Genomic DNA, 13,370 nt, shown 5'->3' with positions numbered 1-13,370 from the left:
GTCAAAACCCTGCTATATTGCGCGCCTTCCAGATGGCCCAACAGATTGCTGATACACCAAAAACATGATAATTTTCCCCAAAAGGGTAACCATTTAGCTACCCAACGCCAACACTGGTATAGATTCCTGGGAACAGTATTAGCTCCAAAGCATTTAGCCACCACAGCCCATATGGTTTTGGCCACATGGCATTGAAAAAAGAGATGTGAGATACTTTCATGATTATCACAAAAATAACAAGCAGGGTCTCCTTTCCATTTTCTTTTGATAAGATTGTCTTTAGTTAGAATTGCATCATTAATCTTCAACCACACATAAAGATTTTGATCTTTGCAGGAATCTTGCCTTTCTAAATCAGTTTGTGATAAACCCCAGCATCATTTCTTGTCAAAGCATTATAAGTAGATTTGACAGAAAATTTGTTGTTCTTCTCCAAAGACCACCCTATCTCATCAGAAACATTTTCAAGAGGGAAAACAAGTATATCCCTCCAGATTTGTTCCCATCTACCTCTCAGATCTGCTGGCAGCCACCTTCTAAAAGTTATTGGTATTTCACCATTCCTAGCATTCTTAACAGTTATATCTTTACATTCACATAACTCAAAAAGATCAGGTGCAACTAGGCAAAGGGGTTGTTGATAAACCTATGAATCTTTCCAAAACCTAGTGTGACACCCATCTTTTGTGCATTTTTTTCTTCCCAACAAGTAAACTTCTTTGATCTCAAGTAAGTCATACCATACAGGTGAATCATTCAGTCTGTGTGTCACAGAATGAACTGAATTGTTTCTTAAGTATTTGTGTCTGACAATGTCTTGCCACAGACCTTCCTCTTTCTCTAGTTTCCACCACAACTTGCACAATAAACTAATGTTCATTTTCCTCAAATTCTTAATACCCAAACCTCCTTTTTTCTTGCTCTTACACACTTTTTCCATTTAATCAGGTGATATTTCTTCTTTGTCCCTCCCCAGAAAAAAGATCTTCTATTTTTTTCTAATTTGCTCACAGTTGTTTTGGGTAACAGGTAAATGGACATATGGTATATTGGGGAATTGTTAAGACTGGCCCCAATCAGTGTTGTCCTACCAGCTATGGACATACAATTTCCTTTCCAAGTGTCCAATCTCTTATTACTTTTATCAATAAGGGGCAACCAGTCAATTACATGTAGTCTGCTTGGGCTCACTGGAACGCCCAGGTATTTAATAGGAAAGAATCCAATCTGACAGTTAAATAACTCAGCGTATGTTTGTCCCAAACTTTCCTCATAGTTAATCATGATAATTTCAATTTTGTTAAAGTTTATCTTAAGGCCAGCCAACATTTCATACATGTATAACAGAAATTTCATGTTGACAGCCCCAGTCATGTCATGTCTCAAACAAATGATTGTGTCATCTGCGTATTGCAGGACAGCTACTCCATGGGGTATAATGTGGGAAATCAACCCAGTGAACAGACCATTATGTTGAGCTCTGAAAATCATCCTAGTCAAACAATCTGCTGCTAAGTTAAACAATATAGGTGACCAGGGATCACCTTGCCTGACTCCTTTATAGCTTTTGATATAAGGCCCAATAGAATTATTGAGCTTCACACTTACTGTTCCTCCAGTAACTACTTGCTTGATCCAATTGCACCATTTTAATCTAAAGCCTCTTTTCCCCATGCAATCAAAAAGGAGATTCCAATTAACCTTGTCGTAAGCTTTCTCAAAATCAAGTTTTAAAATAATCCCCACCTCTTTTCATTTTTTGGTTTCATGCAAAATCTCACGCAGACAAAGAATTCCAGTCATTATATTCCTTCCTTTCATGAAGGCTGTCTGATTGCTATGAATTAATTTATCAGCTACAGCCTCCAGCCTAATTGTCAATGCCTTAGTGATTATTTTGTATAAGCAATTCAGTAAACAAATAGGTCTGTATTGTTGAATCTTACTAGCCTCTTTTACCATAGGCAGTAATGTTATAATTCCATAGTTGATTGTACTAATGTTCACCTTTCCATCATAGAAGTCATTGAAAAGATCCATGATATCATTCTTAATAATCTTCCAACAACTTTGGTAAAACTCTACTGGTATTTTATCAGGCCCAGGTGCTTTGTTTTTTTCATATGAAATAATGCATATGCCACCTCACTCTCAGAAAATGGTTTGCATAACAATTCATTCTCATTGTTGTTGATGGTAGTTAACAACCACTATAAACCGTCAATAAAACATGTATAAGGGCATAAATATGATCACCAACAAAGGTCTAGGGGTTTAAACTAACATATTCTACGAGTTTTGGTGAATCTATATTTTCTGTAGGGTTTATTCAGAAAACCGTCAAGGTGGACCTACATGTCGGAATTAATTGCGCTTATCCGCAGCGAAACTAGACACCAGAAGGTTCCAGAAGACTCGAGAGGACTCCACACCAAGGCAGAGCCCGAGTGGCTGCCAGGTGGGGACGGCCGCCCGGCCCCTAGGGCCCACATGTCAGTCCCCATTGCAATGTCGGTTCTCTACCGCCTCCTAGGTTGCATCTACGCCGTCCTTTAAGTCGGTTTGATCCAATGGCTCACGATGGATGATCCGACCTATATATACCAGCCCCTACCACCCCCCCTGAGGCATTAAGTCATTTGAGAAGACAGAAACCCTAATCATCCTCAAAGCTCCACAATATTCTAGGGCATAGCTAGTTAGGCTAGGTCTAGAGGAAGGAAAGCAAGCGTCGCTTGGATTCCCGATCTTGTTAAGAGCATGGTTTGGTATAATCTTTGTACCCCCTCTCTTTTGTATCTCCATTACTTTTATATGCTTGCTACAATTGTTATGATAATATTAGTATTCATGCCATTCATGTTCTTTGTTATAATGTTCATCGTCTACTTTGATTATACGCTTAGTATAGCTAGTTTATCATTATATCCATGCATAAGTTCGTATAGCGCTCGCTCCAATGTGCACGGGGTGAGTGGTCGACATTGTGTAAGCGTGGTGCTTATACGTTGTTTACCTGTGGATACACCCTATATTCTGGGTCATGTGGTAGATCACGGGTGTGACATTCCCATTAGGTCCTTTGTAGTCCACTCTTCGAATATAGGCGCATGTAGGATCCGGTTACGAAGGAAGAACAAGCTCTGTTCTTAATCTTCTTTAGTAATATCCCTTATGTGTAGATATAAAGATGATCTTAGTCATGACTACTTGGTGTAATTGCACTAATCAATGTATGCTTTGACTTGTAATTAAGAATGACTTAGGAATTATTTCTCTAATATTCTACTTAACCATGCTAATGTCATAGAAAGTAGTAATCTGAGTGATTTATCATTGATCAATGCTTATCATATACATATTTTATCCTATGACTTACCCCTGTTGTGAGTAGAATATTAGTTATGGCTCAATTCTCCATCAAATAGTATAAGTTATCAATACATATCCATGCCAGACCTTCCCTGTGGTAAAATATAAATAACGATACATGTAATACTTTCGGGTGAAGTGCTACAATGATATAATTATGTGTGCGCTTGCAGATCCTTTTCATTCATATATATTATTCTTTCTAGTCACATAAAATTTTAAAGCACTACTTAGTATTATTCTAGTAGTAATGTTAGGTAGTACCAATGGGCATCTCTTGCACTATCATTAGGGATGACAACCTAGTTCAAGTAATGCTAAGAGATGCAGGAATATAATAGGTGGCTACTTAAAACAAGTGACAAGTTAATAAATACCAACAAGCATTTCTAGCGCTGTTCCTGGGGAAGGTAGCTAGGCAAAGGAAGTATTGATAAACTTATACTTATTGATATGATCGAGATAACCATTGACCTCTGGTCGAGCAAGGATTACCCTTGTTTTGTCTACTTTTGTATCTTATGCAGGGTAATGTATGATCGGTTTTGACCTTCCGACAAACTACGTTGACGATCCAGAAGCATTACTCAAGAGGACTAAGGCTAAACTGAGGAAAGTTTCAGCTTTAGAGTCAGGAGGACAACCATATAAGGTGAAGCTTAACACCTAAATTTGAAGCCATGGCTAACAAGACTCTCCGTGAATTCTCTGCTCCAACTACAGCCAACATCCGTATTGGACTGACAGTCGATGTTGGAGACAATGGATTCGAGCTCAAGCCAGCTCTCATCAACATGGTGCAAGCCAGCCAGGTTTTTATGGGAAGGCACATGAAGATGCAAGTGCTCATTTCCAACACTTCCTAGGAGATCTGTAGCACTTTCACTATCAAGGGAGTAACCAAGGATGCCATACTACTTCGCCCTTTCCCATTCTCACTTTTGAGGAAGGCTAAATAGTGGTTCTATGCCAACAAAGATAGAAATACAACATAGGATAACTACTCTACTGCCTTCCTAGCCAAGTTCTTTCCCACAGACAAGACCAATGCTCTGCGTGGGAGAATTTCAAGTTTTCGGCAGCAACATGATGAATCTGTCCCTAAGACATGGGAACACTTTCAAGACTACATAGCAGAATGCCCTCATCATGGGATGGAGAATTGGCTACTCATGCAAACTTTCTACCATGGGTTGACAATAGTACCCATGAGACTATGGATGCTGCTACGGGAGGAGCTTTCCTATCACTCACAATCCTAGCTGCAACAGCTCTTGTGGAGAAGATGGCCTCCAACCAAAGCTGGAATGAAGAACGTACTCAAACCTGCAAGAGAGGTGGAGGTATGCATCAACTCAATGAGGTAGACATGTTGTCTACCAAGATGGACCTACTAATGAAGAAGCTTAAAGACCAAGCTAATGAGAAACAAGCAGTGATGCACATTCATGATTCCTGCATGACATGTGAAGTATGTGAAAACACTAGGCATTCAGGGAACAACTATCCTGAAACTCAAGAGGATGTGAACTTCATCAACAACAACTATCGTCCTCAACAAAATCAAGGATGAAACCAGCAACAGAGGCCAAACTACCATGGTAATTATCAAAGTAACTATCAAGGTAACAATTATAATAACTTCAATCAACCACCCTTGAGAGAATTAATTGACTGGCCAATCCAAACTTATAGAGGGATTATCTAGAAAGGTAGCTACCAATGATAAAATTCTAGAGAACATAAATAATAGAATGGATAGCTTTGCTTCTACCATTAAGAACTAGTATAGCTTTAACAAAATGATAGAATCACAAATAGCTCAGCTGTTTTTCCTCTGTCCGACAAAGGTAAGATTCCGAGGTAGCCGAAAGATCTAGAAACTACAAATCTTGTCGATATTCACAATACAACTTACTACTACACACAATCATCGGAGGGAAGGTAGATAGATTATTCCCTATCCCGACAAGAAAGGTGACCCTAGAAGACCTATCATACCCATCACCATTGGATGCTACATTTTCTAGAAAGTTGTCTATGAGTTCAGAGCAAGTGTCAACATCATGCTTAAGGTAATTTATGAGAAAATTTTAGAAGATCCCTTGTTGTACACAAATATGCATTTGTAGCTTGCAAATCAGTCACTCTGCTATCCCAAGGGAGTTCTTGAAGATGACATCATATGAGTGGGACAATCATATGTTCCCATAGACTTTATGGTTCTAGAAATAGGTGGAGATGAAAGGGCACCCATTATCTTGGGCCGACCTTTCCTGAGCACCACGAAGGACATCATCTACATGGACAGTGCCAATATTTGTTTCACAATTAAGGATAAAAGGAGAAGTTCTCTATCAAGAACTATATCTTGCAATCTCCTACACATCCACATAGATCATACTTTCCCAAAGAGACAATAGTGACCAAGAAGAAGAACCGAAGGAGGAAGAACAAGACCAAGAAACAGTCAACATGATCAATACACTCTGATCAGAGTACGACCACCTCCTTGCTTCACCATTCCTTGCTAAGAAGGATGATCCTGGTGTGCCAACGATCGAGTGTACCATTGGGCAAAGAATCTTCCACAACACCTTCTAGCGACATTAGATCGGACGTCAACATAATGTCCAAGATAACATATGAGTATTTGTTTGGTAATGAACCTTTGTTCCCTATATATATGCAACTGCAAATGGTAGACCAAACAATATGATTTCCTAAGGGAATAGCAAAGGATGTCATGGTCAAGATACAAGATCACTTTGTCCCTGCTAATTTTATGGTTCTAGACATGGGAGAAGACAAAGAAGATACACCTATCATCTTGGGAAGACCTTTCCTCAACACCATAAACGCGATCATCTATGTTAGATCTAGACTAGTCCACTTCCAATTCCCTAGGAGAAAAGGAATGGATATGAGGAACCTGAAGAACCCAGTGAAAGATGAGCCTATTCTGCCTACGTCAAGTCCATAGACCAAATAGATATGGAAAGAGAAGGTGACATCATCAGAGTCACCATCACAAGAGGTGCAATCATCAAGGTCTCCATCTCCGAGACCGGATGATGCACCTAAAGAATGAAGGTCTTTTCTCTAGTCAAGTCCTGTCCTGGAGGACTTAAAACCCGAATCCTTGTCGTGAGGTAACATTGATAGTTATCCATATTTACTTTCTAGCATTACGTAAATTATTTTTCACTTTAGCATATTTACTTTTCTGCAGTAGTATAGAATTTAGAAAAGAAAATGAAAATTTTTGCATCATAAATTCGAAGCCCCATGTGAATAAATCTACTGTGTGTAAACATCCGTGGGAATATTCACCGTGGTGGCATCAAAATAAAAATACCATGCATATGTATTTCCTTTCCTGCATCTGAAAAAAAGATGAGAAAGACATCATACTAGAACTTTGTCAATTAGAAAATATGCCTATAACCCACAAGAATAGCCACTCTCCAAATGGCTGACCGCTAACCCCTTATCATAATCCATGCCACGAGTTTTGGTGTTCTTGTTCATATTTTACAGGATGATACATAAGATCAAGAGCAAGTTCACTCGGTCATCTTCATCTCACTCCACCCGAAGTAAACCAACTTCCAGGATGGATGAGAAGGACATCCACAGGCAAACCTGCTCTAAGAAGGATCACTCAACTTCAACATTCGACTACTGACAACATCTAGCTTGGGGGAAGAGCATCCCTCATGTATCTATCTAAGTATTTCTTTCCTGTTTGGTTTTACTATTTTTGAGTTTGCTATATATTTGCTAAAGAAATAAAAAGATGCATAACAACTTGAAAACAAAATAAAAAGGTGTGTTTAGTTTTCTTTAAGTTTTGAATTTTAAGAGCTGAATAAAATGAAAGGACTCTGAAGATAATCTCTTAAATTGAAATGATGAATAGTTGCTCCGTTGTAATTCCTTTCAAGTACCTAGTTTTCAACCTTGAATTCTCCCGAGTTTTAGATATGACTGTTTGATATAAGAATTTACTCTGAGCTTGAAAACCCGTGGGTGGCACATGTTTGATCTAAGTCTAGGTAATTGATAGATATGACATGAGATGGTCTGAGCAATTGTTTATCATTTTCCAAGTGATACTAGAGTTCCGAAGATTCACCTTTTGAAAAACTTAAAAAATGCTTCATGATGAGTTCCTTGTATGATGAAGCTTGAATTCCTAGCAGAGCCATATATGATATTTGGACTAAAAAACTTCCACATATATGCTGCTTGCTTTGCATTGAGTTTAGTCAAGCTTTGTTGATACCTTATGAGAGGTTTGTTATGCTCTTAAAATCAAGATCACGTACACACCACCCACATATGCACTACTCCTACACTAGGGGTAGGCACAAAACCATGCCATTCCATCTATATCCACCCAAAAATATTTTACTCCTACACTAGGAGTGATCACCAAAAATGTATGCCCTGTAGCACCCGGTTTTAAGAACAAAACCAGATACGCACCATATATGAGCCTAGGAAGTCAAATCTCATATATAGTTACAAATAAGGGTAATATCAAAAGACAATGCTTAATATAATGTATTATTACAAGAGATATAACCTTAAACAACAAATAGCGAAAGGACAACTCCGATCTTCGGGTGAAGACTCCAATTCCACAAGGGATAACTGACTGGTTGATCGCAAGCCTATTTCCTCCAAACTCTAGCAATATGTTACCCATTCGGGATTTTTATCCAAATAATTAAAAAATTAAGGAAGCGTAAGTACATGTCATACTCAACAAATATAACATGGGGTTCATGAGGCTCAAAGGGCTGACACTACTTTAACTACTATTAGCTTTTAATGAGTCACAATTTTAGCATAGGAGTAGCAACAAGTTTATCACAAGCCCATATAAACACATGATCAGGTAAACATGAATAATGAATAGCATAAACAGTAATCATTAGTGAGCATCTTCATCATCAGTATCATCAGTGTTCATCATCTATTCTGTAAGGGTCCAAGGCCGCTCGTGACCATGAGCACGGCTGATATACCAGTTTTACACTCTACAGAGGTTGTACACTTTCACTGTGAGTCATGATTTACCCTTTCACCCTGAGGTCATGAGCCTCTTAACCCACTACCAAGGAAGATCGATAGGGTTCACTATGAAGCCTTTCAAAGGTTCATCTAACAAGTTAGGGCCGCTAAGGTTTCCCCATCAATAAGCATGAACCCCCTCCAAGGAGTGACTAACAAAATACCAAGAAACCAAAGTGCACCCTCTTGGCAAGCTGAGATCATACCTGTCGGAGCCCCTCTTGCGCCATAAAGGTAACCACTAACAAGTTAGACAAGGTCCTCATACTGAGCTAAAGACAGAGCCATATAGTCCTCACAGTTGTACTGTAAGTCCTGGATGTTCGCTTACAGATAAGTCCTAAAGGAGAGGAATCTAGAGCACCATAAAAACTACCCAATGCTCTAGCCCCTTTGATTCCATGTTGCTAAAAAGCATCTTTTAGTGGTTAATGCATATACCATTAGTCAAGTTGCAAGATCATGGTTCTAGTTGAGCACTAGCATTATACTACCCAATGCAATACCACATAGGTGACAAGGAATCTAGGATATCAAATAGCTAAGAAAAATTGCTATAGTTGCCAAGGCAGACACATGCATATGATTAAAATGATATTAAGGTGAATAGGACAATAAGGATGATCCCATACTATACTTGCCTTAAAACTCTGATCTTCTTCTATTGAATTGTAACCTCCAAAAGACTTCTTCTGGATCACCAACTTCTTCTATATCACCAACGCAAAGCTCACCGACTGGACATGATCATAAAACACCACACAACCATCCATGCAATCATACATGAAGCAAACAATAAAACTAAATTAGAATAGTACATCAAACATAAGGTCAAGATGAAAAGTTTGTAAAATGAATCTATGTCTCAGCTACAAACACACAGACAGTGAAAAGCACTCTAATCGGAGCTATAACGAAGAAGTTATGAATTTAGTAAGATTTCCTAAAATAAAATAATAGATTAAATCTAACCTTGAATTTCAAAAGTTGAAAATATATTTAACAGTAGTATAAACATGTAGATTACGCAATTATGAATCTAACGCAACTTGAACGGGTCAAATTGGAGTTAAAACAGGAGATTTTATGGACTAAAGAAAACTAGTGGCAAAACTATAAATAAGTGGATCTTCTATTTTGAATTAAAATAAATAAAAATTAGAATTTTGAATCTAGAGTGGACTATGGGTACAAATAAGAAGAAGGACAAGGGCTCTTTAGCAAATGTTCTAGTCGAAGGGGTACCGACCAATCTCGACCGTTGGATTGAATCTGGGTGGCCTGGATTAGAAGAGGGAGGGAGAAAGAATGCATAGTCGATTAGAACAGGGAGCCGAGCGTGGTGGAGGACATGGCCGACAGTGAGGGACCTCACCGGTGCACACAAAACCAGCCCTACAGGCCACGGTTGGACTCGAGAATTGCACAAGAAGATAGAGGACGGTGAGGCAACCTCACCTCAGCACTTTTCGTAGTTGGAGACAACACGGAGACGACTGCACGGTGCTCGGCGGCGGATGGCTATTGAGGTGCTAGGGCTATGGTGGTGATGTGGGGACAAGGCGAATGAGGCAACTGCTGTTGAAGGTTATGCGGGGTAGCGGCGTAGTGCGGGCGGCTGCTATTTGTGGCCTGAGGATCATCTTGACACGCACAACAAGGCAGACGAGGCATGGTGGCGGTGGAGTCGGGCAGGTGGACTCCGCCTCAGATACACACGGGGAAGACGAAGGTGACTCGGGGGAAGAAGGTGCTGATGCGAGGGCCCAGTTGTCCTAGCGTCATGGTGCCTGGGGCCAGGCAGTCCAAGGTAGATAGGGGGTAGGATGCGGCTACAGCGTGCGGCTGGCTGGGCTAAGATGGAGTGGAGCTAGGGCTGCAGGATGAAGGAGAGCGAAGTAGGCCATGGGAACGGAGGAAAGGTGGGCCACAGCAGGAGAGAGAAGGAGATGGGCCACGTGAGAGCGGGAAGGCGAAGCAGGCCTTCAGGCCGATGCCAATAGAGAGGGAAGCGGGCCTGCAGTGGAGTGGGCCATGGGGTGAGGGGAAGGAAGTAGGCTGGGCCGGTGGCGAGAGAGAGAGAGGGAGAAGATTTTTTCTTTTTCTTTTTTTATTTTATTTCAAAACCATTTTCAAATCATTTTAAAAGCAATTTGAATCATTTTGAGTTTTAGATCAAAACCACTCATCACAATAAATCAAATGTAACGGCATGTATGCTCAAACATGTTGCTACCTTATGATAAATTTTAATTTAATGAAAAATATTACTTCCCTATGTTTTCATGAGCATAAAAATTCAAAATTAAATATTTTAACCCTATTTAAAAAACATAAAATTTTTAGGATGTTACATGCCCTATAGGATATCCATCAAATAATTGATCTAAAGTTCTTGTTGCTCTCTCTCAAAGTTTTGTTGCATGGAAACAAGCATGTGGCTATGCAAAAGTTATTCATAAAGAAGAGAGTTGAAAAAATAGACAAGTGTCCGAGATATTTAAAATAATGGGTACTCAGATGCCTGCCTGAAGAAAAAAGAAGAAAAATGAATAACATAGCCCGTGTTTTCTTGCAAAGTTATTTTCCAAGTTTGAAAAGAGAGATATGTTTTCAAGGAGCATAGTTGAATTAGGTTAGCCACCATACATCCACACACATACACATCTTGATTTGATTATATGACTTAACTCTCTTTGGATCTGAGGTTTGACTTTACAATATATGTATTGCAAGTCTGCTCTTTCATGCTTTCTCCACTCCTATGAGCTCCACATTAGCCTTAGTTGTTGGAAGAGAAAGGCATAACTATGGAAGAACCACCCGAAATAACATGCTTTCGGAGGCGCTCGTCTTCCACTAGACACTAAGCACCCCAAAAGTTAACTACATCGAATAGTTCCGTCGAGCACACCCCACTGGGAGAACTCAAATCAATCCTCGTTTTACCTCTAGAATCCAATAATGAGTACGAAGCTTACAATACTTAGTCCATTTCATACAACAAAAGTTCTTGGAAATTATTTATTACAATACCAGGGTTCAAAGTGCGATAATTAAATAGCGGAATGAAAATAAACATCTAGCGGAAACTATACAAGGAAAATGGATATGTGATTTTCTTACCATCAGTTGTGTGCTGAACTGGGGAATCGACAGTCTAGGTGTTGACAATAGTAGGATCATTTTCAATGCTAACAAGATCATTTTTAATAGGAAGGCTTTCAGACCCTTGCTCTTGCATGAATGTATCCTCAGGGAGTGTCTATCATGGTAAATGGTCAGAGAAAGTGAAAATTGAATAAAATTAAGAATTTTGAAGAGATACCTTGGCAACATCAGGGATTGAAGTGGAAAGGTTCTCATCTTCTATAGTTTTAGAAGCATCGGTTGGCTCAACCGAAATTGGCTCCTCCTGAGGAACAGCCGATGAAGGTACAGTTGATGCCGAATTAAATGCCTGGGACAATAGTTCTGCACCTAGAGCTGAATGGGATGCAATGATTGATAATTGTGAAAAAGGGAATTAGAAGTTGAATATTATTTTGAGGAAAAGATGAATTGTTTACCTGAGCAGTTGATGGTCTCGTTCTACAAAGTCTTTTCCTAGTAACAGTTTTCTAGGTTGTCCCTTGGGCTACCTTGTGTTTTGAGGATTGATATGTCACAATGGTAGAGGCAGCTTGAGTTTTCATCAGTTTCTTCAGTGTAGGTGTAGTTGATCCCATTCTTGAGGCTGGACATGGTGGATGATAGTCTATAAGACACCCCTTCCTATCCAAGCTTGGAGAATTGAATTCGGTGTCCTAAAAAGGTCTGTTAGAATAGCTGGCAGGGGAATTCAATCGAATGATTTTTCTAAAAAAGGATGGTAAATTACCTCACTGTCGAAAGCAAACTCTCCATCCAGAGCTATTCACCTAGGATGGACTAACCCATAGAAGAGATGGGAGTATCATTCTTACCACCAGGAGTCAAAAAGATTGGAAGAGAAGTTGACTCTTGTCCAATCATGCAAGCAAAGAGAAGAAAGATCTGATCCTAGTTGGTAGACTCTAGAGGCTTCCATTACTTCACTAATACCCTCTCTTGGCCTCAGTATATCCTTGAAGAATAGTTAAGGAGGCAGTTGACAAAGACCAAACTGATGAGCTACAAAAGAAGGGTTGTAAAATTCATAGGTTGGAAGGTTGCCTAGAAGGAAACAACCTATAGACATGTTGTCGTGGCCATGACGAAATTCAGCTGGAAGAACACATGGCTTGATAAAAGAATTAAAGATTGCAGCCACCATTTTGTCTGAACAACCTAATTCAAATCAAAATTTGAATGGGAAGACCAGCTCATTGTTCTCATCCTCATCATAGGGTAGCCAAGTCAGGATATCTGCATCAAACCCTCTATAAAACTTTTTGAAGAGATGGCCAACATCGACAACAATTGTTATGGCCGATGCAGCTTCACCATAGCTCATGCACTGACGGGTTCTCCCTTCCATGCCTCTATATTCCTCATCGAAGTTGGAGGAAGGAAAGCTCAGGTTTCTAAGATTAGGTCTTACAATCTTGTACATATATAGGTTTAGCCATAGCTGTATCAATCACCACGGGCCACTAATAGTATGCACTGGTTCATTCTTCAGTAACTAGGCAGCTACCTGGTGCATCAGATGATAAGCAGCTCCTAACAGATACTTTCCAAGAGGAATATTAGCGCCTATTGCCAGATGCTCTGCCATAAGTTTGTGATTATAAGTCGGACCACAAGATGACCCACAGAAGATGAATCTCTCTAGTCACATGTTTAGAAAGACCGCATATTCTCTTTCGCTAATAGTTGATCCATCTCCGATGTGGTTCAGAATGTAGCTTGCCCATCCTATGCAGTTTGATATTTTGGCTAGTTTCTTGGATCCA

At 39.6% G+C, this 13,370-nt stretch overlaps 1 non-coding gene across 1 annotated transcript; it reads right to left on the bottom strand.

Annotated features, from left to right (window-relative positions):
• Positions 1-4,419: 4,419 nt before the first annotated feature.
• LOC136462036 (small nucleolar RNA R71) lies at positions 4,420-4,528 on the bottom strand. Its single transcript, XR_010760563.1, has one exon. It is a non-coding gene; the product is annotated as a small nucleolar RNA R71 (small nucleolar RNA).
• Positions 4,529-13,370: the final 8,842 nt, after the last annotated feature.

This window comes from Miscanthus floridulus, chromosome 6 (genome assembly GCF_019320115.1).
Source record: "Miscanthus floridulus cultivar M001 chromosome 6, ASM1932011v1, whole genome shotgun sequence".
Classification (NCBI taxonomy): domain Eukaryota; kingdom Viridiplantae; phylum Streptophyta; class Magnoliopsida; order Poales; family Poaceae; genus Miscanthus; species Miscanthus floridulus.
Note: the sequence above shows the minus strand (reverse complement) of the source record. Positions and strands in the feature narration are given on the sequence as shown.